The sequence below is a fragment of the Oenanthe melanoleuca genome, chromosome 3 (assembly GCF_029582105.1).
Source record: "Oenanthe melanoleuca isolate GR-GAL-2019-014 chromosome 3, OMel1.0, whole genome shotgun sequence".
Taxonomy (NCBI): domain Eukaryota; kingdom Metazoa; phylum Chordata; class Aves; order Passeriformes; family Muscicapidae; genus Oenanthe; species Oenanthe melanoleuca.
In genome coordinates, this window is record NC_079336.1 from 45,428,568 (window position 1) to 45,450,589 (window position 22,022).

The 22,022-nt window shown below is 39.3% G+C and overlaps 1 protein-coding gene across 2 annotated transcripts in view; it reads right to left on the reverse strand.

Annotated features, from left to right (window-relative positions):
* The window catches only part of HS3ST5 (heparan sulfate-glucosamine 3-sulfotransferase 5), a 188,554-nt gene extending 166,965 nt beyond the window's left edge, over positions 1-21,589 (reverse strand). Inside the window, exon 1 of one of the 2 annotated variants that reach the window (XM_056487577.1) lies at positions 21,397-21,589. The gene's annotated coding sequence lies outside the window, so the exon portion shown is untranslated. Of the gene's footprint in view, positions 1-21,101; positions 21,282-21,396 lie in introns of those variants that run through there. The other variant, XM_056487579.1, reaches the window with a different exon arrangement.
* Positions 21,590-22,022: the final 433 nt, after the last annotated feature.

Consider the following 22,022-nt stretch of genomic DNA (forward strand, 5'->3'; position numbering starts at 1 on the left):
GCAGTCCATCACAGGGGCAGTGGCAGATGACATTATCAACTGTGCAGAAATCTGCCAAATACTGAAGAGATCCAGCATTCATCTGGAGGGACAAGCAGGGATTTAGTTCCTTCCCAGCGACATAACCATCAGCCCTCTATGCAGACATGAAACAATGAAGTCCAAAATTATTGTGGAGGGTGAAGAAAATCAGAAAAGGGAAGAAAGTATATTTTATGGATTTTTATTAGTTAATGCCTAACAGAATGCACTTCTGTGGTAAATTACAGCCCACTGACATGTCAAGTGACACAGTGTGTAGCTGTAAGAAAGCTCCACATTGTGGGGATGGTTTGGTTTTGGATCATTTTAGAGTACTTTAACATATCACAAAAGCAATTTCCTGTCCTTTCCTGCTTCTTATTTTTCCTTCACAAACTCAAGTACCAACTCACTATGCAAATTTATCTACTGCCAAGATTTAGCAGAAATATCAGTTACTTGTGTACAATAGCAGAAGGGTTATAAATATGCAAAGGAAATTTAAGTACAAAAGTTTGCAAAGCAAGGAAGGATGAAACAGGGCTCTTGGTTGTAGTGACCTTTTCCTGATGTTACAATCAGATTAACAATCTAGTATAAATGACACTGTAAGAATAAGAAACATATTAAGTTTCCTAGTCCTTTTATTTCCTTTTTCTTTATTTTTTTTTTTTTTTTTTTTTTTTAACAAAGGCAGGATATCTCATTCAATATCAACTGAAAGAAAAAAATCACTTCCATTAGGATGATGTACTTTCATTTCTTCTGCTATTGCACTGGACTTCTCTGAATTCCTCCCAGGAAAGAAAACTCATGAAAAAGCAAGATGAAAATGTAATAGAGTTAAAAAATTAAAAATTAGGAGTGGTCTGGTTTGGATCTTAGTACTATAAAATTGGAGTCCCTTAAATAGTACTGGCTTAAACACACTATTACTGCAGGAAACCTTGGCACTATATTACACTTTCATAAACCCTGGGATGATAGAAAAACAGGCAACAGGTGGAAAATATGTAAATAAATCATTTCATCGTGTACTGACTGAACCAAATATCAAAGCCTGGATAGGGCTAATTAGCTACCAAGGCAGCTGTTGAAAATTTGTCCAACCTGAGCATCTCAAAGGGATTCCTACACTGCAGTCATGCTGGGAGCCCTGCTCATGACACACCCTGCATCACATACAGGAGAGTTGTCACCACGGAGAGCCTGATGTCTCCCCATGTTTTCACCCCAGGTGGGATCAATCTCAGATCACAGGACAGTGGTCAGAGAGAGGCCCCATCCTCACTTAGCTTACTTACTGGTGTAGGGGATATTACACTCTAGAAGTGGGCTCTCTTGGTTACACATTAAAACTCCCTCCCTCTTATGCCACAGGTTCTTTTGAGAAAGTAGCAAAAATGATGCAGCCATCACTACCAGACTGCAGATCTGCTTTCTTTTCCTCTGCCTCTCTTTCAATCCAGACCCAAATTCTGCTTGGTAAATTATGCTTAGTCAGTTGGCACCTACAGGTCCAGCCAGCCATACAAGATATTTTTAATGAAAAGAATCACTACTTTTCCTTTGAGTTGAAATTCTGGCCTTTTTCTGGCATCCTCAGAGCCCTTCCACACTTTTCCCTGACTATACATGTTCACATTAATGCCACACAGGAAGGTGCCCACCACAGGTGTCCACCTGACCACAAATGTTCAGATTGTTCCAAAATCTGATAAAGTAGCTTATACATTTTGCCCTAGACTTCACCTTTACTTCTATATGGAATTACTGCCATGGATGCTGCATTTAGCTGTTTATATGATAGATCAAATCTTTAGATCTCAAGGTCTTCCAAAAGCATCGCAGAGGTTTAGTGAGAGCAATAGACTGCTGATGGGACCACACTGGGAATGGGATCTGCAGCATTCTCCTTTTTGCCCACAATGCAACAAGCAAATACTGTGGAATACCCACTATAATGGAAAAGGCAAACAGCTTGTTCTCTTATTTTAAATAGAGGAAATACCTTAAGAGTTCTTTGGGGGGATATAGCAAAACTTGAGGAGGTTTCTTCTTGTTTTCTTTTAAAATATTTCTTAAAGCTCATGTTGTGAAAGAATATCCTGAAAAGCAAGTTCATTATTTTGAAAATCATAATAATTTAATTTTATTATGGATAATTTCCAATAAAATTGTTTCAGTTACTGGCAGATGTAAGAACTAAAGACGAGAAAGTTTTATGAAATAGTGTATGTCTTACAAGAGAGAAGCCTGTGGTTTCAATCATATTAAAAAAAATTACAGATGTTGGCTGTTTCTAGTACAGACATCTCTGTCCTGCTAGTAGAGCAGTGATCTTTTCTACTGAATATTTGAACACTTTCACTTCTATTAGGTATCTTTTTTCTCCTTATAAATAGTTGTAAACACGGTATTTTGAAAAATGAAAATGCCTAGATATACAAAAGGAAGGTAAATCCAATAACTCAGATAGATGAAAGCCTGATTTGCTCAAATTCACAATCTACAGGAATGTAAAAAATAATGAACTGTATTGATAGATAAGTGTAAAAAATTTTATTCCAATTTATAAACTGGAAATGCCTAAAGAGAAATAAATTAATAAATAAATATATATACATACATATACATATGTGTGTGTGTGTGTGTGTGTGTGTGTGTGTGTGTGTAAACTAATATTAAATGTTAAAGTAGCAATAGTTCAATACATTTTGAAAATTCTGTTGAAATAGAATATATACATGTGCATGACCTGGTTTATATATGTAAAGAAATTAAAAGGCTGAAATATGAGTCTAAGCATTTAATCTCATGCAAGAATATTCACACTGGCTCAGCCAATGGATATGCTCCTATGAAATTCACAGATTTGATAACTTTCTGCATGACAAATTAAAAAAAAAAAAATAAGAGGAGGTATTTTTATAAGTTCACAGTGAAAAGCACCTTGTGCACATTCAGTTTGGAGAGCTTTGCCCTTCACCCTGTTCATATCCTACATTGAACTCTGTGATAGGATTTGGTAATCTGTAGAATAATTAAATTAAAATCTAAAATTTATAAAAAACCAGGAAGTTCTGTAATATGGCAGATAAATCAACTGTAATGGTTTCTGCAATAACTTTTTGATATATTTTATTTATCAATAACATACTTATTTCTCTGAAATGAATGCAGCAAAGATTATTTTTCTAGTATTAGTTTCTGAACTCACATACTATGGAGTCATAGATACAGTTTTGCAAAATTACATTATTTTACAAGGGAAATATCCTCGGTGTGAAAGAAATTCAGAGATGATACTGAAAGTCATGCCATGATTTTATGAATTTCTATCACTAGGAAAAGTGTTTGAATGATGGGATACTGATTAGTTTTGGCATCTCTCCTTATTTAAATTATCTTCAAGTCATGTTTTTTCAGAAAGTCTCCTACAGCATAGAAGGTTTTTCTTAATTAACTGGGAAAAAATGGGGTGGTTTAGTTTTGTGGTGGCATTCAAGGAAGTATGAAATGGACTGAAATTCTTTCACAGCACAAAGGCAGACTCAGGCCCTGTGTATATACAAAGAGCTTTGCAATATACTATTCACACCTAAAATGAAATTATATAAAATAGAAAATTCAAGTGCCAGTCACTTTCTCTTCAAAAAAGGGAAAAAAAAAAAAAAATAAAGAAAAAAAAGGCAAAATCTTAACTCTTTGAGTGTATTTTAAAGTTTTCTTTTTGATGGTCACAGCCAGAGATTTATGCTTCTCTCCTCCACCTGGCCCTCACCCCCACCTTGATTTTCTACTTTTATTTTAAAATAAAAGATAGAACCTTCAGAAAATCACCAGAGAAATGCTGTGCCAGGTTCGAATAAAAAATAAAACATGCTGACACAGACTTTAAGGTCAGGAGGAAAAATATGATAATTCAGTCTGACCTTTTTCAAAACACATAACACAGAAAATTGGGAGGCAATACTTGCAATAAGTTATTTTTATTAAGTTTACAGTTTTGCACAATAACAGTTTAAGGTTTCTCTCACTAGTTGTACTTTTAGTAGGATCTTTCCACGGTTATTTGGCAATGTTTCCAAGGAAAACTTGAAGGTAACAAAAGAAAAAAGGATTTCTTAGTTTGAAATATGCTGACTGTGTACTACACAATGTCATTTGACTGCCTGTACCAGATATAGCCTCTCCCATTTTCTGTAAGCAATCCACAGGATAGCATTCTTCTACAATGAAAAGCTGAAACGTGCATTAAGACACCCTTCATGCCAAATACAGAGGATAAGTGATCTCTTTCATTTCTTTGAATGCCCAGGATATTCCAAACTATTACAAAAGTACAGAGAGAGCTACATTTATAAATAATTTCAGAAAAAAAAAATCTTTTCACTATATACTTTTTGAAAAGCTGGAGCTTAGTCAGGCATCACTGGAATGAACAAATGCATTTTAAGGAAAATACATTTGTGTGACAATTTTGGATGCATCTTTTTCAGTTTTTCTGCTCTGAAATTTCAGTTTTCATAGGCATCAAAAATATTCAATCACTTTGCTTTTTAATGATTTGCATGTGGAGTTTTCTTCAGTGATAAAAAGAGAAACTGTTTTCCTTGACCTTCCCAAGTAGGCTGATTCTGGAAATTTCTGTTCAGGGACATTTTCAGAAATTATAATCCCTTGAAAGCCATGTTTCTACTCCTCAGGGTTATGAAACATACCTCAGGAAGTTAGAACTTGCCCAGTGGTGATTTCTGTATGGCAGGAGACACCCAGTGGAGCTGTCACAGGCACTGTTCCTGCTCTCTGTGTACATACATGCCTTCAGCTTTGGCTGTGCCAGGCCCTGTGCAAAAAGGATTCAGCTTCCTCCAGCAGCTTTTCCCTACAATAACTAGAGAGTTTGTTAACTACAAACAAAGCTGCCACCTAATAGTGAGGTAGGAGCTCAGAGCTATGTCTCTCAGAGCCAGTGCTGTATGTTTTTTGGCCAGGAGAGATATCTCTTCATTCAGGGACAAGTTACACCTGGGACAGATCTAGATTATCTGTCACTTGGTTACTTTCTGCTAGGGATGCAGCTGTACATCTCCAAATAGTTGTAAGTCTTCATAAGCAGCCATCACATCAGTGTGCATTCCTCCTGTCTGCTTACACGTGCAAGAGATGTATACTTTATACCCCTTGACATGTTATAGAAAGTTTGAGAGGACTTGAGTTAATTAAAAAAGGTGGTCATGATCTGTTAGGTCTAATATGAAACCTTTAGAGTGTCAGTGCAAAATCACTCTGCAGAGATCCCAAGACCTCCACACAAATGAACTCAGTTGATAATATTTATTGACAGAACACTGGTATAATCTCATTAATATTTGCAAATTTCAATTACAGGGAGGGCATGAGCCTGTTTAAGTAGTCATAGTTTTCCATTATCATTGGAACAAACACCAATTTATTAATTCATCTTTTAATTTTGAAAAAGGTGAAAGTGTGATGCTGCTAAGAATGATATATGATGAAGTGAATTATTTTTGCGTAGATGTAATGTTATTTTCTTCCTGTAACATTGAAATTCTGTGTCAAATTCTGGGAGAGAGGAAAGGATAAGAAAGCATAGGTCATTCCTCATATAAATGAAAAATTGACGTGGTCCACTAGCATTATGAAAGCAAATAATACAATATTTCGTTATTCAAGACCTGAATCTGTTGGATAAAAATCACAATTGCAGTTCACAAAAAGAGGGGTAGCTGTAATTCCCAAGAGGAAGTGAAGGGTGATGAAATTACATTTTGATGTTATGGGTTTTTTTATTTTTCAGCAAAGATTTTCCCAAAATGAGAAAACGAACTACTAATCAGGCAGAATATTTTTACAGAACTCTGTCCTCCTAAGGACCACAACCAAAACTTTGGAAAAAGAAGTCTTGCAAAGCATCAAAAGATAGGGATTTTGTGATATATTTTTACATCTTTTATACTTCTACACATCTGTATGCTTTTAGGCATTAACAGAACAATTTGTTTACTAAAATAATGGTTTATTTCCTCCTGTTTTTTTTTTTTTGGTTTTTTTTTTGGTTTTTTTTTGTAAATAATATGAAGCATTATCATTATTTTATTACCTGTATTATTTGGGATATATTTGTACCTAAAGGCTCCAGTGCAGACTCAGAACCATTGCCTACCTCAACTAACAATCAGAGTCACCCAGTTCATGTGGAGGCAATGATGTTAGACTAGGACAAGGATAAAATAAACCCTCTGAAGCAAACTGTGCCCTCCTTCCACTCAAAGAGCAGAACTGGTGTGTTTATGCATCACACATCTAACACAAAAGCCACCATTCAGCCCCAGAAAGAATAGCTTGCAGATGTCACTGCCAGGCACAGTTTGCTGTCAATCTAAAAATAAGATATACAATCTTAAAAGGAGCTGAAGTAGCATTCTAGAAACTCTTTGCTAACTAGCAAAAGGCTGGACACATGGCAGAGTGAACAAGGCTTCTCCAAAACAGTGTAGATGAGAAGTTGCTAAACCTTCTTCCTAGAGCTTGCTGGAGCACTCAGAAAAGACTGTGACTTATTGGAGCAGCCAAAGAATTACTTTTCCTCGCAGTCCAGGTGTCCAGCATGCTACAAGAGTTCACTGCAGCTGCCATCCTAGGTTTTTAATTTCACTCTGTCCTGAAAGTACAACAGTGAAACACATCTGCTTTGGCATTCTTCATTAGATGTGACAAAAAAAGAAAAAAAAAGCCTAAAAAAACCCTGAGGTTGGAACCACAGCCTCATCACCTATCATGGAAGATGTCACTCTGTCTCATCAGGGTGCACAGTGTGAATGGATCTGGACTCACAGTTCCTTGGAGGGAAGATGAATATGTTTGGTGGCAGCTGGTAGAACAAGGAATATATTGAGCTCATCCTTCCTTTCCCTCTGGCTCAGAAAGACCTCCTCCCAAAGGAGAACAGCTCCAGTCAAGCTGAGTAAGAAGATACGCTGTGAAATGGGAAATGTTTACAGCTTTTCAAAGTCTGATTTCAGTACTGAGAGTATAGAACACTTAGCATGTCTTTGAGGCTGCAAGCAAGAGAGGGTTCAGATAAATCAGAAAGGTACACCTGCTCAAGGCCTTGCTAAAATCTACCTCTGGGTAGCCCTTACCCCTAACAATCAGGCAGAACAGATGGCTAGCGGGTGTCAGTCCCTGCCTGGAAGCAGTGGGGTTCATTTTGTGCCCAAAATCTGGTCCCATTCCATGGCTAGATGCCCACTGCAATCTGCACTCTGGAAAGAGTCTGAGGGCAGGGTCAGATCAGAGGAGATGGGTGGTGGAGGACCAGAAGAGGAGCCCAATGGGTTGAGCTGTACAAACTCAACTAATCAATTTTGCAATAGAAGAGGGCACAGCAGAAGAAGAAGCTATAAAACACAGGCTGGGGGGTATGATGAGAGTCAGTAACAATCCAAGCAGATCACTGGGAGAAGCAACAAACGCTGAATAAGAAAAATATTAAATACTTGCATAAATATTTCCAAAGGCAAAGAGGTGGTAATTTAATTTTTTTCTATATATACATGTAAGGAAATGGATTAATAAGAGCCATTGGTTGGAAAGATAGATGTGCATCTTTTGCCTTGCCTATTTCCAGACTATAAAAGAATCAGTTCCTATATAGGCTTCAAAATAATCCCACATATTTGAATAGGCAGTCAGCGACAAAACCAGCAATGCAGAACAGTTAATTCAGATGCAAATATTAACAATTAGTGTAACACAGAACTCATATAGTTAGCACTGTAGGAACAGATACTCTGATAATGAAAACTAAAATAACTGCTGGTATCCATAAATTCAGAGATTCTTACCCTACATTTTTATAAAATGCAGTCTACATATGTGGTAACTGAACTTAGCTTAAAATTCTGTGTGCAGTCTTTAAGATAATTTTTGAAAAGGGTAGCCTTCTGAGGATAGTTATTTAAAATTCAGAAGGCTGCCCAGAATATCAGAGTAAGTTCAGCATTAGTGTAATTTTTCAACCTGACCCCAGAGGCCTACGAACTAAAATGCCAGCAGATTAAAATGCCTTTTAAGAGCCATTCTGCACTAAGTGTCTGTATGACAGAGTTACACTTTGAGTTATAAGGGGACAGTATCACTTTGGAGGCGCAGCTGCCACACTCAGGCAAGGACAATTCTGCTGTACCATGTGTCAAACAGTTGCAGGATCAGGCTAATTGAGAGGTCTCCATCACTGCAACAGCAGCTTCAAGGTTAGCTCAGGGAGTGGGGGTCACAGCCAGGCCTGCACCCTGCTGAAAGCAGTCAAGAGGAAGGCACAATTTTGGCCAGAGTAACATCTGGTTTTTTCACAGCTTATAGGAAGCTGTTGGCACCAGTACCACATTGTCACCAAATGTGTCATGATCTTTCTCCCTGAATGTTTCAGCCGAACATCTGTTCAAAGTACCTTTGTCAAATGGACTGAAATATTTAATAGACAATTTATTGCAGAAAAATACAATGTTTTGTTTTGATATCAAAGCAATCTGCAAAGTGATTTGCAAAGCTGGATCTTAATTTGGAGCTTTTTCCAAGAAACAGGTTGGAGGAAAAAGCCTCACCTTTGCAAGAAAGAAACCTCAAGAAGTCTCAAAGTTATGGTAAATTCTTTGTCTGACTCAGAGTTGAGGCTGGCTACTAGTTCACTACGCATTAGCAACTGCTTGGTATGAATCCCTCTTTTTCTGGACTGCATGAGTTGTATTCATCAACTGAGAGCTATCATCCCTGCAGACCAAACTGAAGGGAAGGAAGAGATAAAGGCAGAGGCACCAGAGGCATTACAGCAGGATGCAAGGAGCAGGATGCTCTTTAGATCATGAATTGCAGTTGTAGTTAGTAGACATGCTTCAGACACACACCAAAGAAGCTCCAGGCTGGCTTTAGATCTACTTACTTAACTATTCCTTTTTAAGTATCAGTGAAAAATAACTTAAACTTTTTAGAACACTTTCAGATCTCCTTAACCATTATATGCCATAATAACTGGGAGAAAAAAATCCTTTCTATTTAGGTGAGAGTATGTACAATATATATTAAAGTATAAATTAGAAATCAATATCCAAATATATATAATGAATAAACATACAGTACCTCTCTCAAATTTTTGCAAGGGATCTTTCAATATCTGCTCCTACCCTACTGTTTCTAAATATATTTATGGAGTTGCAAGCTACACAGAATTTTCCAAGCATGAAGAATTTTAGGGAACTCAGTGATTTCACTAAACAAAGTAAGTGACTTATATATCATCTCAGCTTCCAAACTAAGCTAAGCTAAAAATCCTGGTATGCTTCGTTAAGTTTCAATTTTCTAGAAGTCTTCACCTCTTTGTTGGTCAAGCCTAATAGCTCCTGCTGAATAATGAAACTGATATTTGACTATTGTCTATTTATCAGATTCAGATGCAGGGGTTTTTTTTTTTCAAAGTTGGTTACATCAAGTTCATTATATATGTGCCTATGCAAAAATTAAATCAGACTCCTTGAAATTGCACTAAAAGCACCTCTTAGAGAAATTGCTAAAATATTAAGATTTGTTCTTTCTCCTAATTTGAAATCTCCAGAGGTATTAAATGCAGCTTACTGAAACCCTAACTGGAAGTAATGTCCAGAGAAGGCACTGGGACCTCATGACCTTGCCCCTGAGATTCAGTCATATCACACACCTGGGGTCGCAGCGTTTGGAGGCAATTAATTTCACCATTGATAGCCAATTATTATCTCTCTGATAGGTAACTCTCCCCCAAGAGCACTGTAATTTACATATGCAACTCATGAACCACAAAATTGATATTGCAGGACTATGCCAAGAAGCAGAGTCTCTTCTAGGCATCATTTCAATGTATCCACACCCAGATTAATATTCACTGCTTTTGAAGTTGTGCTATCCTGCATCAGTGAAAGAATAATAAAACCCCGCAAAAGCTCACCAAGAAAAGATAAAGAAAGATCAGAAAAGATGACTTTTAGAGATCGCAAAAGGTGCACAGTGATGGCAAATATCAAGAAATAAAAATTTGTTACAAGAGTCACTATAAATTAAATGTATTTTCCCCCGCAACTAAATTAAATATTATTTTTATGTAATTAGATCACTGTCATTCAACTACATATTAAAATTGCATCCAAATACCCTGTGTAAGCATAATTTCCAGCTAGCTAAAAGGTGTATATTTTAAAGATTAAAGGAGTTTGATTTCTGAGAACTCACCCTAAAAAATTTGTCATTATTTTTGTTTTCTTGAAACAGAGAATACTGATACTCAGTCAATAAGGATTTTTGAGACTGTTTGCCTTCTTGGCAAAAATTAGTAATGCATCTTTTAAAAGATGCATTAAAAGTACTCTCCCTTTTTTGTACCTTAAAAAACCAGATTTTTCAATACTATAAAAATTTCTGAAAACAAATAGACTGTAAATAGCTAATAGTTTTCCTATAACAACAATTTTTGGATAAAATAAGCCTAGCATTTGATAAGAAATGTAACTATTAGTAATACAGAAAAGGACAGAGAAGAGTAGCCACCATTTTCTAAAACATTTTACCACATTTAAATCTTCCCCTGCTTTCAGAATGTTATTACATATTCCACAGCTAATGACTGGTTACAAATATTAAGCTCCTCTTATGCTATTTGTAAAAATATCATGCTGTGGTGTATTAGCACCATTTAAATCAACTGAGTTAATTCCCAACAAGTAAAGTGAATAAACAACATCAGTGTGTTTGGAATCACACTGACCTAAATAATATTAAGCTTACATCTATGGAAGAGAGTTAAATGATAGTAGGGCATGAATTCATGCCCTGGAACTATTTTTTTTTTTCCTAGAACATAAAATGTCAGGGCAGGCCCTGACACTCTTTTGATCTTGGCTGCTTGGCCAGCTGTCTCCCAAGGGTTTCCCATGCACAGCCAGGGCACGAGCCCTGCTTTGGGGCTTTTCCCAAGAGGCAGCTAGATGCAGCCTGTGCTTGGGAGGCTAAGGGAGCTTAACCATATGGAAGTAGCTGTGCTTAGCTGGCCTCCAGGCTAGAGGGAGGCCTTGCATCATTCAATTTATTCATAAAAATTACAGACAAGGAGCAGAAATGCAGCTGTAATAGAAAAAACAAACAAACAAACAAACATGTAAACAACAAACATTCCCAATTAGTCTCCCAACAGTAAACATTCCCAATTAATCTCTCCTAATTACTGGAATAAAGGAGACAAACCCTGACAAATCTGTTCTGCTGTGTCCCTGGGGGATACCAGATGTGAGTGGCCAGCTCCTGCCTAGCAGCGTGCTGGGATTGGCACTGCCTGTCCATGCTGTGCTTTCCACACTGACCCAGTGCTCTGGTGTGACACAGCCCAGTCTGGAGGCAGCTGTCCCTCCACAAACACCACTTACTGACACCTGTCAGCTCACACAAACAGCAATCCAGGCACTCAAACACCACCCTGAGTAAAGCAGATCTTCCCAGCTGTGCACTAAGCTTTTACCCACATTTTAAACACACATCCTGAGCCTATATGTTGTTCAGCTGTAGGGCATGACACACTTAATCTCCCCTCACTGCTGTCTTTAGTTATGGCAGAGACAATTCCTTTCCTCTTTCTTTCTCTTCTCACCTAAAATCTTCCTCAATGTATTAGCTGCATTCAAGAATAAAATAATCAACCTCCACTGAGCAATCTCCACTGCCTTTCAAAGAAATCACCTGGTTGCTTTGCTAATAACTCTGCTTTATCCATTAGCCTAAAACCATAATCTACACAATGTTGTCTCTGCTTGGAAATGAGCCAGGTATTATTCTCCTCATCAGGAAAAAATGTTTGGAGCTTTTCAAATGATTTTTTCTAAAGTTAAAAACGTAAGTTTAAAATCTTCAAAGTCTCGGAAGAAAAAAAATTATTAGGGACAGATCAAGGACTTTGTGTCAATATTTTGGAGACTTTCATTTTTTATTTTTTTCTTATTTTTACAAGAAAATCACCTTACAGATTAAAAAAAATGAAAAAATATATCTTTTAATTATTATATTATCACAGTTCACAGAAAATGTATGAAAATATATCTTTTCTACAGACAGCTTAATTTTAAATTAACTTATATGTGAGGAGAACCTAAATTTCTAAGAAATTTGAACCAGCTTCAAGTTTTACTTGATACCTGACTGGATATCATCAAAGATAAGACTTTTGTGATAAAAAGTTTTGATCCATTCTGAAGTGACATTTGAAAAATTGATTTTTTAAATTTAATTCTTTTAAGATTCTTTCAAGGTGATAAATGACAAAGAGGCATTATTCAGATATATTTGCTTTGTGTAAAAGAGAAATTGTTAGAAAGTTTAGAAAATACTTTTATCCCTTTCTTATCTTTCTCCTCTTTTTCCCATTGAAATACTTTCTTGCTTCCACAAAAAAAGAGTAGTGGAAAACAAAAGAAAAATTATGCACTACCATTAAAAAAACCCTTATATACCCTGTTTCTGAAACAAACAAAGCAAAATTGTCTAGTTTGCTTTGTTACAGAAGAAGAAAGATGACAAATTCTAATGACATATAAATCTTTTCAATCTATTTTTGTTAAAATAATTTCTGTTCAAGGATAATGCTCACAAGTAAAGCTTCTGTCATGAAATTCATCCTTTGTTGTTTCTTGCTATTAAGTTGTGTAAGGTGGAGATGTACAAAAACCTTTCTGAGGCATCTGCACCATAAATAGTCCCTTTGTTTGCCACCAGGAGGGAAGCAAGGGCAGCTACAACACTGTAGGTCCAATATAAGGGAGGAAAGAGCTGCTGCTCCACAGTCACCTAAATCTATTCTCCAGCAGCCAGGGAGCAGTCCTGAAGGAACTGCTGGGAAAGCAAGCAGAGAAATGAAATATGTTTTTAGGCACATTGGAACGAAGTCCTGAGCTCCATTTTCTGCAGTTGCACAGTTTGACTTTTTGAAGCCCATGTTTTTCCTCATACCTGAAGGAAATGAACTTCATTTTTAGCTCAGGAATCACTGAATACAGCATGCTGAAAGAGTGGCTAGCAATGTCAGTGGTAACCAGAATTTTTCCATATGCAAACTGAGTACTTCTAACACCATGACAAATTTTTCACTCGTTCTCCTCAAATCTTTTCTGCTTCTGAGTGAAACTCTGTGGTTGGTAAAAAGCTTATCAGTCATATTTTCTTTTTCAGAAATATTTGCCAAAAAGATTATAATAGATTATTTTATAGAGATTGTGCATCACCACTCAGGAATGTAATTTTCCACCAGAAGACAAATAAAGACATGTTGTTTGACTATACTGATAGATTCTACCTCAGCAGACTTTTTCCTGCTGCAAATCTGGTTTACTTTAGATTTGAGATTAATCCTTTTACAAGAGGCAGGAATGTGAAATTATAAAGAGGAAGGATTTGCTGCCACTTCTGACATTATTTATACTTACACGACACTTACAAAGGTGAGGACATGCAGCAGCAAATTATCTAAAATATTTTTCCTCAGATCTTTCTTCAGACATCATGCCAAAGTTAGCTCCACTCAATCCATTCAACAGTCTTTTTAGCATCAAAATTTTATAATAAAAAATTATATATCTATTTGCTATATTAAATAAAATGCTGTATTAAATACTCCTCTGCTCCACTGTCGTCTTCAGTTTCCCTAAAAGCTCCACAATGCATTCACAGAAAATATTTTTTATTTCTCCAGTGTAAGACTGTAGTTGATTTTTCAAGTCTAAACAGGAAGATCTCGACTGTGATTGTTGGTGACACTAGCTTGTAGTTGGCAAAATATCATTCAGATTCATGTCTTTCAAGACAAAATGTAACATTGGCTTCAGAAGTAAAGATTCATTTTGTTTTCTCCTTTTCCAGGATTTGATTACTTTTTTGGGTTTTTTTTTTGGTTGGTTTCTTGCTTGGTTGTTTGTTGTCTGGTTTGTTTTTTTGTTGTTGATTGTTTTTGTGGTTTTTATTGTTTTTGTGGGTTTTGGGGTATTTTTTTGTTCTGCTTCTTATTTATAGCCTTGGGTTTAAAACATTCAAACATTCTGCAGGGGACCCATTGGACCTGACTGTTTTACCTTCAGGAAACAATTTAACTACTCTCAGCTATTTACTGTGTTATCAAATCTTTCTCTGTAACTTCATGGTCAGACAGAAAGAAGAACCAGCAAATCCCTGCTGAGATGAAGAAATCAGCCAGTATCAAAGTAGGGCATCACACAGATTTGGATATTTAAAAAAGTATATATGTATGCACATGTATACACACAGATAAATGTGTATACAAATGCACACAAAATCTGTTAGGGCCATCTGGTTTTCCAACATGGGAAATGGTTATTTTCTGGCTTTAGTCTTCTTTTGAGGCTCCCATCCTGTCGTTATGTCAGCTTTAGTTACTTCTCCCATGGCCAGAACATGTTAGGTAACTCAACTTTCATAATTTTATTTTTAACCTCAGTTGCACTTTTTTTCTGTCTTAGGGATCTTTCACAAAAGAGTGCACTTTTCCTTCTCTTGAAAAAAACAAACCACCAACACAGCACATACTTAAATATATTTTTACTTCATTTTGATATATCTCCTCCACTTCCAAATTTGTTTCTAAGTTCATTCAGGGTTTTGCCAAACTCATTTTTGTCTTCATACCTGGGAAAATTCATGCCTTCTATAACAGTAAGAGGAAAAATAAAAACAAACCTGTCTGCTAAGGTTTCAGGATGCAGTGTAAATCCACATCCATTGATGTGAACTGACTTATCTCTCATGAGATACCAGTTTTCTAAGGCTGCCATCACAGCAGCAATGTCAGGTTGCAAAGGGAGGTTTTGATGTAGGTTGAATGTCCATCACTTACTGCAGAAAGTTTACACACTGCTGAGCAAGCTCTAACACTTGTTGTGGAGGACAAATCCCTTATTTGTCGTCTCATTTTTCACTTAATTCTACATAGGATTAATCCATTAATATTAATGTTTCATTTGCATACTTTAAAAGAAAAATAGCACATATATATGTATGATAAATCAGTTTATTAAGTCCTTTTACCAATAAGTTTTGGTAAATCACAGACAATTTTTACCATTTGCTGCTGTAATGTAGAATCCTGTCATCCCTTGGTAGACTCTGAATATGTGTCTGCTATAATACAGTCTAATAGCTTTATTTATGACAGTCCTTTGGAGACTCCAGCAACTGTGTGCAGTCAAGATTGTTCAAGCCATTATAATACAAGATTGTATTACAGTGATTTGAATGGATAAAAGTTCTTTCATTTCCAAAAGAGAAATAAATTGTTAGACACTGTTCTGTAATGTATGAGGACAAATGTGTTCCTTTGGTCCCCCAGACACAAAGCTGTATTTTCTCAAGCAACACTGTTGCAACAAATAAAATGCATAAGGACTGAGAAGGTTGGTGAACAAAAACTAAAGGAATTACCTATTTATTTATTTACTAATTTTGTAGAGTGAAACATTGTATATCAACTCAGGCACCATAAAAATCCTTTGTTTGGGAATATTCAACAGTTTAACCATGGAGACATTCCTTCAATTTGTCTCCTTAAAAAATGTCTGAATCTTACAGAATTGGCTATTAAAGTCTACCCTGTGCAATGTTAGTTCATTATTATATGTAAAGTTCACTTTGCAGTAGTCCTTCATTATGAACTTCATCCTTCATATCTTATCTACAAAAGTTGATTTTGACTAGAAATTTGAAGGACTACAGCTGTGCAACCCATTTTAAAACAGTTGATTGCTTCCAATACTTCTAAAGTATACAAAATATTAAAAGAAAAAGTAGAAATATTTAAACCTTTTTCCCCTGAAAATTAAATTTAAAGTTGTCTGGTGCTGACAAAATTTTATAACCACAGATTTACATTTGAATAAACTTGAGAAAATTATTACCTTTCATGGTCCTTGATCACCAAAGCATCTTTGTTCAACAAAATGTGATTAGGTCCCCTTGAGGTCAGCACATGCTTAAAGAATAATATTTATTTAAGGGTTTTGCTGATGTGAATCTTTCTGCAATTACCATTTCATCTGATTGTGTTAACAATGCACAGTAATGCTTGTTTGTTCAGGAAAAAAAAACCTGTGCTTACAAACTTGTCATACTTGAGAGAGAGAGAGTGTGGAGATAACACAGTTCTTATGCAACAGGATAGAAGTACTGTTAAGTGCTATTGCTGTGTTGGGCAAACCAAGAACATAAATAAAAGAGAAAAACAGTCTTGGTAGTAAGTGATGTCTGGCCATTTGCCTCAAAAGATTGAAATTTCTGTTCTTGATTTTTTCAAATTATTTTAAAATTCTATGCATTTGTATTCTGCACCTAAACTGAACTAAGCTAGTTTTTCTTGTATATCCATCTTTTTATTTCATTTAGCCAGCAGCATATCATGTCAGTCTGCATGTTTTTCTAAGGAAGATCATATTATCAAGTTGCAGTAAGAGAAAATTGAAGACACACACACACACACACAAAAATACACACACAGGAGAAAGCAAAGCACAGTTGAGACTAGACATAGTCCAGTGATTGATATTTTGAGTTGCACGTGACACTCTTTCCTTGTTCTGTTGCACTGCATTTAGATATTGTATGGCTCTCCAGACATGCTATGCATAATTTTACATACCATCTGCTTTACATGCCAGGTTCCATATGTACAATGTATAACCTAAAACCAATATTTTGAATGATTTGAGCTACAGTGGAGGCTTTTGTTCTTAAATTGTTAGATAGAAGAATACAGTCCTAAATAAATTATCCGGTGAATGTGTTCTGAGACTAACAAATAATAAAATTTATTTTGAAAATATTCTTAGAAGTGTAGTAATGACAAAATTCAGGTGACTTTCAAGAGTCCCAGTGATGTTGCTTCCTAGATTCAAATACCAAGAGACCTGTAAATGCTTGCTACCATTCACTTAACAACCACAGCAATACAAGGGCATAAACATGTTTCTGAGTCAGGCAAGGGACAGCAAAAATAGTCTTGAAATATTCATCTGAATAAAGATGAACAGCACTTACTCCTCAAAACAGGATGAGGTTTATAAAGCTGCTAAAAGTGAGTAATGGTTACTCAGAGTCATGTTCTGGAGTTTCCTGGTACTTCATTATCTGGCTTCATTCAACTCTGCCTTAAACACTCAGATCTTATATACTCTACAGTTACAGGTAAGCCTAAAAAACCTAAATTTCTGTTTTGGAGATGTTGTCCACAAGATCTGTCTGAATCTTCATACACATCTTTGAAGGAGAAGTACTAAAATATCAAAATGAAAAAAACCCCATAGATTTCCAAACAATGGCTCTCGGACAAACACAAATATTTTTTCAAGTAATATGTTCATTTTTAGAACTGCTGACTCTCTTAATTAAAGAAAGAAAAGAGCATTGCTTTGGATCTTAAAAAAAAGCAGCATCACCACACCCTGCCATATCTTCCAATAAAAAAAAAATCCAAACCTTTTAATATTAAAGTAATTACCATATTTTTCACATTTGACTTGAAATAGAAGTATTGTCAAGAAAAATATGTTGTGGAATTACAATGTGTTAGCAAACAGAAGATAGAGTGGATAATAGAGGAAGCAACAAAGTAGCTCAAACAAAATTTTACTCCATTTAAAGTCCCATAAAATATGTACCCTTTACTTCCATATATGGCACATGATAAAAGAAACATTTGAATTCACAGGAAAATTAGAAAGAAACCTACAATATGGCATTTTAAGAAGGAGGTGTCTGTCTTGCCTATGGATTTGCAAGGAGAGAAGAGATAATCAGTGAAGCATTTGTCCATTTTGCAGGGTTTTTTTCCCCGCTGTAACATGAACATCTTAATCTTTTCACAGTTAAGTATTAGTGACACATTCAGTTCACTACAATGACAATTCCACCAGATGCCTGCAAAAAGCTGAACAAGAGATGCAGCACTTCAAACTTTTCGTATTTGCCTATTAACAGAAAGTTGTGCTTGAAAGGGAAACATCATTATTGGACCATAACTCAGAAAGGTTTTTTTCTTCTTGTATTGTGTTTTGTTAGTGGTGGGGGTTACAAGGATGCCTTCTGTGAGAAGCTGCCAGAAGCTTCTGTCCCTGTGTCCAACAGAGGCAATGCCAGCCAGCTCCAAGACAGACCTGCCACTGACCAAGGCTGAGCACCATCAGCAGTGGTAGCAGCACCTCTGGCACAACAGATTTAAGAGGGGAAGAAAAGACCCCGAGCAGAAAGTGCAGCCAGAGAGGGGAGTGAGCAATAGAAACTGCAGTCAGAGTGGACTCAGCAGAAACTGAGAGTATGTGAGAGCAATAGCTCTGCAGACACCAAGAGCAGTGCAGATGGGAGGGAGGAGGTGCTCCAGGTGCCAGAGCAGAGATCCCTCTGCAGCCCCTGTGCAGACCATGGTGAGGCAGGATGTCCCCCTGCAGCCCATGGAGGTCCATGGTAGAGCAGAGATCCCCCTGCAGCCCCTGTGCAGACCATGGTGAGGCAGGATGTCCCCCTGCAACCCATGGAGGTCCATGGGAGAGCAGAGATCCCCCTGCAGCCCAAGGAGGAGCCTTTGCCACAGCAGGTGGATGTTCAGAGGAGGCTGTGACCCCTTGGGAACTCATGCTGGAGTAGGCTTTTGACAGGACCTGTGACCCCGTGGAGGGAGGACCCTATTCTGGAGTACTGCACTGTGAGAGACCCACATTGGAACAGCCTGCACCTAAAGGAGTGCACCTTGTGGAAGGTGCCCCATGGAGCAGCTCATTAAGAGCTGCAGCCCATGGGAGGACTTGTTGGAAAAGTTCATGGCAGACCATCTCCCATGGGATGAACAACACACCAAAGCAGGAGAGGAGCATGAGGAGTCCTCCTCCTGAGGAGGAAAGAGCAGCAGAGACAACATGGGATGAACTGGCCACAGTCCTCATTCTCTGTCTCCTAGAAGCACTGTCAGGAAGGAGGTAGATAATAAGGGTGTCAAGTTGAGCCTGGGAAGAAAAATGGAGGGGGGAGAGAGTAGGTTGAAAGGAAAAGGGTAGATGCTTGAGATTTAGCTTTTATTTATTGTTTTCCTACTCTGGTAATAAATTAAACAAATTTCCCCAAGATTAGTCTGTTTCGCATGTGACAGTAACTGCTGAGTGATTCTCCTGTCCTTATCTCAACCCATAAGCTTTTTGTTACATTTTCTCTTCCCTGTTTAGCTGAGGAGGAGAGTGATAACACAGTTTTGGTGAGATCCTGGCATCCAGCCAGTGCCACCCCAACACACCTATCAATGTAATAGTCACATCTTTCATGAGTATAGGCATATTTCTGATACTTGATAAGTTTTTGACCAAATTCAGCATGACGGGGGGGGGGGGGGGGGGGGCGGGGCTTGGGGGTTCTTTCAACACTCAGATTTGGAAAAAAAAAAATTAAAAAATTAAAAATCACACTTCTTTTTTTTAGGGCATTCCAAGCAGTTGAAAGTGGTTAGTCAGGTTACAAGAATAAGTCTATCTTTTGCCATTTGGTGCTTCATTATATATCTGACTGCTCCCAATCTAAATACTGCACAGAACAGAGGATGTTCTGTGAACTAGAACTTCCATTTGCTAATGGAAATTTTTTTGCATAAAATCTTCATTGTAATCCATACGAATATGGGCATTTTAATTATTAATCAGAAGCATTCTTTCTTATTTGTAACTGTGCTGTGAAAGAGTTGGATAAAATGGGATAAAAAATTAATGTACATTTAGATTTTTCTCCTCTCTAGAGGGAGGGTGTTCATGAGTTAAATGCTTATGCAACACCTTCCCTTATAAACATGACTAAAATTCTCTTGTTACTTTTTTATTGAGCCTTTCTGGGCCTGATCCACAAGCCACTGAAGTCAATGAGAGCCCGTCTAATTGTCTCCAACTGTTTCCAACTTTTTAGTGAGAAAAAAGATATACTGGAAAAAGTTACTAAGTAATATGTTGCAATGTCTGTGGGTAAAACGATGGTCCCCACTTTATTTCCAAGACATCAAGAAATCATTCCAATATTCTCCAGTTCAAAGTGGCAACGAAAATCTAGAAGACATTTCGAACACTGTGCTGCTAAAACCCTAACTCTTAGGTTAGAGAGCTAGCTCTTAAGACGAAGTTTCTTTTATACATCTCTTTCACTGTGCCATCTATCTTCTGCCCAGTGCCTTTCAATCCGTATTGACCATAATTGCCTTCCTCTGAAGTCAGTTGGGAGTTTTGCCATTGACTTCAATGGCAAAGTTATCATACCCAGGATGAAAAACACAGTAAAAATAGATCATTGTCGAAGTACACACAGTAAAAGTAAGAAAAAAGACTTCATTGATTTACCAAAGTCCACTTAAAAATCGCCAGCAACTGTGAGCTTTCATATGTGTTTCCCACAATCGCATCAGGCAGACTAAGAGAACAAAAAGCCCCTTGCACGGTGCTCCTGGCATTTGGTAGCCGGAGCTGAGCCCGTGCCTAAGCGGAGTTAGCCGTGCGCAGACCCGAGCTGAGCGGAGCCACCCGCTAATTGATAGCAAACATTTGACAAACATTACGCTTCCCTGAGGGACAAGCGCTTTCCCGGCGGACCCTGTGCAGCGCAGGAGGGCAGAGCTGCAGGACGGGGAGCGGGCAGGGAGCCGCAGGCACCCTCTCGCTGCGGTGCGGGGCTCCGCTCTGCTCCCGTGTCCCGGCGCGCAGCACCTGGCCGCTCCTCTCCGCAGGTGAGGCGCCCCGTCCCCGTGTCCGACCGGTGACACCGCGGCTCCCGAATCACCGGACCGCGCTGGCAGCCCCTGGGGACGCGGCCAAAACCGAGGAGTAGCAGCGGACAGTACCCGGGGCGTGCGGGTCCCAGCACGGCGCGGAGCAGAGCCGCCAAGGAGGGAGCCCCAAGCGCGGCAGGGCACCCTCCGCACCTTACCCGCACCCGGGGGACCCCGGCGAGGCGCGGAGCCCCGTACTCACCGCGGTGCTGCAGGCAGCAGCCCGCAGCGCAGGCGAAGCGCCCCCGCCCCGGCCGGTGCCCGCTGCGGTGCACAGACCCCGTCCCTCGGCGCCCACATCCAAGCCCCGGCCGCGCAGCCAAAAGTCCTTCTGAGGAGCACACGGCGAGCCCCGCCGCCTCCTGCCTCGGATCGCTGTCACCTCCCCTCCCCTCGCCCCCCCGCCCCGGCCCCCCCGGCGGGCGGCAGCGGTATAGGCAGTCCCTCACCCCTCACATCACGCACCGGCAGAGGTGCCGGTCCTCGTCGCTACTTACCGGGCATCCTTCAGAGCGGCGGGCGGGAGCGAGGGAGGAGGAGGAGAGAGGGAGGGAGGGATTGAAGGAGGGATGGAGAAGGGAGGGAGGGGGCTCCAGGCGGGCTGCGCTACGCTGCGCTGTGCTGTTCGGCAGCCTGGGCAGCTCGGCAGAGTCAGTGAGTGAGTGCCTCCGTGCGTGCCGGCGTGTGCGTGTGTGCGCGGTGCTGGACACGGGCGAAGGGAGACTCGGGCACGGAAGGGCGGCGGGAAGCGGCGGAGATCAGGGGGCGCAGCCCGCGCATGGCAGCGCCGCCAGGTGCGGCCCAGCGCGCCCCCGGCCCCGCGGCCCCCAGCGCCCCGCAGCCGCGGCGGGAGCTGCCGCGGATCGGCCCGGGGGAGGCGCGCATCCTCCCCGCCGCCACACGCACCGCCGGGCGAATGGGGGGAGCGGGGGGAGGGATTAAAAATAATGGCTATAAAAAAAGCCCAGTCACTAGGAAAGAGAAGAAAAAACCGCACAACTCTGTCTCTACTTCCCGGCCGAGGCTTGAGCCCCCCGCCCGGGAGCTGCGGTCCCGCCGCGCCGGGAGCCGTCACCGCCCGCGGTGCAGCACGGCAGGAGCTGCCGCTGCCGGTAGCGCCCGG